This window comes from Alosa sapidissima, chromosome 9 (assembly GCF_018492685.1).
Source record: "Alosa sapidissima isolate fAloSap1 chromosome 9, fAloSap1.pri, whole genome shotgun sequence".
Taxonomy (NCBI): Eukaryota; Metazoa; Chordata; class Actinopteri; order Clupeiformes; family Clupeidae; genus Alosa; species Alosa sapidissima.
In genome coordinates, this window is record NC_055965.1 from 17,874,401 (window position 1) to 17,880,094 (window position 5,694).

Consider the following 5,694-nt stretch of genomic DNA (forward strand, 5'->3'; position numbering starts at 1 on the left):
ATCCGGCATCTGGAGGATGGGGGCAGTGGTGAACCGGGCCTTGAGGGTATGAAAGGCTGTGTTGGCCTCTGGGGTCCAGAAAAAGGGGTGTTTGATGCTGGTCAGAGCTGTGAGGGGAGCGGCGACGGAGCTGTAGTTCCGGATGAATTTCCGGTAGAAATTGGCAAAACCGAGGAATTGCTGCAGCTTCTTCCTATTCCCCGGAACTGGCCAGGAGGTAACTGCCGAGACCTTTGCGGGGTCCATCTGGATATTGCCTTCAGCGACGATGTATCCCAGGAATGACACAGTCTGAGCATGGAACTCGCATTTCTCCGCCTTGACATAGAGAGAGTTCTCCAGGAGCCGTCGAAGAACCAGCTGGACATGACGGGTGTGTTCGGACAGAGTTCTGGAGAAAATTAAGATGTCGTCCAGGTACACGAAGACGAATTTATTCAGCATGTCCCGCAGCACATCATTCACCAGCGCCTGGAATACCGCTGGGGCGTTGGTGAGGCCAAATGGCATTACCAGGTACTCATAATGGCCGGTGTGGGTGTTGAATGCTGTCTTCCACTCGTCACCCTCCCTTACTCGCACTAGGTGGTAAGCATTTCTAAGGTCCAGTTTGGTGAAAATAGTGGATCCCTGGAGCAATTCAAAAGCAGAGGTGAGTAAAGGCAGAGGGTACCGGTTCTTCACTGTGACATCATTCAGACCTCGATAATCAATGCAGGGGCGAAGAGAACCATCTTTCTTTCCCACAAAGAAGAACCCGGCACCAGCAGGAGAGGAAGACGGGCGGATGAGTCCAGCTGCCAGGGAGTCCCTGATGTAATCCTCCATAGTTTTTCTTTCAGGAGGGGATAGTGAGTAGAGGTGACCTTTGGGTGGAGCAGTCCCAGGGAGGAGATCAATGGCACAGTCGTACGGACGGTGTGGGGGCAGAGATGTGGCTTTGGTCTTGTTGAACACCTCTCGGAGGCCATGGTAACATTCAGGGACATTAGAAATGTCGTGGGCAATGCTGGGGGGTACTGAGCCGGGGGGCAGCGAGGCAGCACGCAAACAGGTCAGGTGGCAGGCATTTCCCCACTCTTTCACAGTTCCGGAGGCCCAATCGAGGTGAGGATTGTGGAGACGGAGCCAAGGGTAGCCCAGGATTAGGGGTTGGCCTGGAGAGCTGAGCAGGTGGAAGCGGATGGTCTCTCGGTGGTTTCCTGACACCATCATTGAGATGGGGGCTGTGATGCTGGTAACTGTGCCAATTGCGTGACCGTCCAGGGCCCGGGCTGGAACAGGAGTGGACAAGCGATGGCTTTCCAAGCCCAGCTGACGAGCAAGTCCTGTGTCAATAATGTTTGCTTCTGCGCCAGAGTCCACCAGGGCTGCCAGGGTGTGGGTGGAATCAGACAGGTGAAGACAGACTTGGATGAGGGGTTTACGGCTGATGGAGGGCTGAATGTTCATTGAGCTCATCCGGATTCCTCCTACATCTGGTGAGCTCCGGCTTTTGCTGGACAGGTGGCGACTCGATGACCATCACCACCACAGTACAGGCACAAGTTGGAGGTGATGCGTCGCTGGCGCTCTGCAGGGGTTAGGGAGGTGCGGCCGATCTCCATCGGTTCAGACTGGTCCGGCTGGCTAGATGGTGTGGCAGGTGCGGACAGAAGGGCAGTTGGGACACTCCGTGTGCTGGTGGATGGACTCTGGCGCCCTCTCTCATGACGGCGGGCCTGGATCCTGCGGTCGATGCGGACAGCCAGAGCAATGGCTTCATCAAGAGTGGGGGGTTGATCATGGGAAACCAGCTCGTCCTTTATGTAGTCCGCCAGGCTGTGGAGGAAAGCATCCACCAATGCTTCCATGTTCCAGGAGCTCCGACTTGCCACGGTTCGAAAGTCGATGGAGTAATCCGCAACAGTCCTTCTGCCTTGGCGAATACTCATCAGGATCCGAGATGCCTCGGCTATTGTGGATTCCAAATCGAATACCTTGAGCATCTCCTCTGCGAATAGGTTGAAGGTTGCACATGCTGGGGTCTGGCGCTCGAACTCCGCCGTTCCCCAGAGTCGAGCTCGGCCCGTCAGGTGAGTGATCATGTAACCGACCCTCGCCCCTTCAGTGGCAAAAGTCCTGGGTTGCAGGGTAAACTGGACACGGCAGCTCGTCAGGAACGCCCGTACCTGGGTTGGGTCGCCGCTGAACCGCTCTGGATTGCCGATCCTGGGTTCTGGGGCTCCGGCAGCCACGGTAGCAGTGGACTGGGCAGGAGACTCGGGTGCTGGGCCGGTGAGCAGGCTGGCTGGGGCTGGGCCGGTGGGAGCAGGCAGAGGAGAAAGGTTGGTGAGAAGTTGAATGATCATTGCAAGTTGTTGCTGTTGCTGCTGGAACTGCTGACGCTGGCTCAAGCCGGCTTGAAGTAGGGAGGCAATGTCAGCAGTGTTGCGGTTTACCTCTCTCTCTGTCTCTTCCAGGCGTTGCATGGCGGTGGGTGGTTCTGGTTCGTCGGTTTCCATGCTGGTTCGACCGTGCGCTGGGTCCATGTTTGGTCAGATCGTACTGTCAGACACCAAACAGGACGAGGACCACAAAAGCGTCACGTTCAAAAGTTTATTTAAGGGTTGGGGGTTTCAGGGGTTCCGGGGGGGGTACAGGAGTTCCAAGAGTCTGCGTGTGTGTGTTCCCCCAGTAGCCGAACAGCGATGGCAGGAGCTGGATGATCCGGGAAGTCCTGGGGGAAACACACACACAACAGCAATTGAAACGAAGCAGCAGTACAGTCAAGGACTAGGCGGTATTCGTAGAAGAGGGACGGAAGGCAGGTCAAGATTACCGGGGCTGGAGAACACAGAAGTAGTCGAGCGGGTCCGGGATCACAGGCAAAGAGTCAGAGGCGTTTTCAATAAACAGGCAGGTAACTGGTGCTGGTTGCAGACGATCTGACAAGTGTGGACTGAAAAGCAAGGCTTTATATAGAGGGCATGATGAGTGGTGAATGCAGTGCAGCTGGTAGGTAACGAGGGTGAGGCAGAGCAGAGCAGGAACAGGTGGAGGTCATCAGACTTCAATCAGCACGTGTTACCAGGCAGAGAGAGCTCATGACAGCTAGTATGCCAGTGTCCGATTAGAAATCAGGTCATCTCTGCAGTTAGTACGGTAACAGTGGCGCTAGTATGCCAGTGTCTGATTAGAAATCAGGTCATCTCTGCGGTCCCTTCTGTCCCTGTATTAGAGAATGAAATAATACTAATATGATGTACTAACATTAGACTACTGTGGTCCTTTGTTAAACAATAATTCAGTCAGGACCACTTCAGCACTTTCTAGCACGTCAGCACTTTCTTGTCAAATCATTTGACTTCATTTAAGATGAGTTTGACTTATTTTAAGATGTCTTCCTGCAAAATAAGCAAATTTGTCTGCCAGTGCATTAAGTGTCCTAAAATGTGAAATGTGTCCTAAAAACAAGTCAATTTGGCTGCTAGTGTATGGTCCAGGCTGCACCAGGTTGTTTTGTTTGTTGCTGTTTTCATTCTCTTTTGTTTGTTGCTGTTTTCATTCTCTTTTGTTTGTTGCTGTTTGCTGCGTTTTTCCCCCCAGTGTATTCGGTTGACAGGCAGCTAGCGGATTGTGTGAGGGGACGTTTGCTGTTTTAGCTGTGAAAGCATGTGACATCGCTTAGAGCACCTTTAAAGAAGGCGCCCTGAATTATCTCCACCATTGTGCAAGTGATGCATGATCAGCTGATCAATCAGCTGATCGATCAGCTGGGCAGTTAGCCAAGTTGCTGGGCGTGACTCCATGACCTGCCTTAAATAACTCTATGCTCCATTTTTACAAAGTGCTAGTGTTATAATTGTCATGGGTGCAGCACTGGGACCTGGGTGGACTGTCCGACAGATATGTAACTGATATAGAACCCTATAAAGTCACTGTTTTAATGTGGAGATCATCGTTTCATTAAATAAGGACAGAGGACATGTGTCTTACCGTAATGACTTATGTTAAAGAGCAGCACAAACTCAAAAAGTTCAGATGAGGTTTCTCTCACGGCCAGAGTTGATTGTTTAGTTTATTCCCTATGCATCTTGTATTTCTAATCCATTTTTGAAGAGTTTACCATCACACTGTGTGTGTATGTGTGTGTGTGTGTGTGTGTGTGTGTGTGTGTGTGTGTGTGTGTTGCATTAGATAAACAACTGCAGACAGCCGAGCGGTGCTCTTAGATGGGCTTTAAACAGCTGTGGGTATTCAGCAGGGAGAGCCGAGCTTTTTAGGACATCCTGATGGCTCCACACCAACGCAAATGTCAGTGGAAATACCATCTGCATAGGACTGAGACAGATCACTCTTGTTTTCTCCTTTTCATCCATAATCCTGAGAATGTACTTTGTCTTCATCATCATCAGCAGCATCATCATCAATATCAATACCATCATCATCATCTTCATCATCATCATCATCATCAGCATCAGCAGCAGCATTATCATCATCATCATCATCAGCATTATCATCTTCATCATCATCATCCAGCAGCATCATCATCATCATCAGCATTATCATCTTCATCATCATCATCAGCATTATCATCTTCATCATCATCATTAGCATGATCTTCATCGTCATCATCATCATCAGCAGCAGCAGCATCATCATCATCATCATCATCATCATCATCATCATCATCATCATCATCATCATCATCATCATCATCATCAGCATTATCAACATCAACAGCAGCAACCTATTTGCCATCATCACCATCTTCATGACCACTGTTCAGTGAAACACTTGTGTGACTTCCCATACATGTCCTATACACATGTCCTACACACACACACACACACACACACACACCACACACACACACACACACACACACACACACACACACACATACACACACACACACACAATACCCCTGGACCTGTGAGCCCTTGTAGCTTTTGACATATCACATTGTGTCATATCACACAGGTTACTACATGGCAGCAGCGGCGGGGTGGGTTGGGGGTTGATGGGACCGCCTCAGTCTATATCTGTCTGGCAATTATTTTTGTTTTGTTTTGTTTTGGTCTTTCCTAATCCCCGAGCGGCCTCGTCCGTCTGCTGTTCCTGTTGCGCCTGTTTGTTTAGCTTCATCACGGCGTGTCACGCCACCCGAGCAAGAGCCAGCATTTAAAAGGACAGCGGAGAAGAGGAGGAGGAGGAGGAGGGGGGTGGGGGGAGGGTGGGAAGGTGATGTGTGTGTGTGTGTGTGTGTGTGGAGGGGCTGGTGTGGCGGAGGGTTGGGGGGGGGGGGATGAGTGGCGCGCCGGCACGAACAGGAAACCAGTCCTCTGGGAAAAAGAAGGGATTATGAACGAATAGAGGAAAACAGAATAATCTCTGATTGCTCAGCCAACAATGAGGCGAGCTGGGGGAAGAAAATGAGACGAAGGGAGAGAGAGAGAGAGAGAGAAAAGACAGAGCGAGAGAAAGAAAGTACACCACCGCCACCATCAACACCAACAAAAACAACAACACCAACAATAGACGAGGCCATAAATGGGCAAACAGCAAATAAGGAGGGGGTGGGGGGGTGCTTGCCTTGACGTGAGAAGTTAGTGGCAAGGACAGCAAAAGTGGCTTTTAATGTTGTGCACAGTTTAGTTGAGACGCGGAAGCATTTGCATATAAACAGGGGGAGCATATAGACTGATAAAA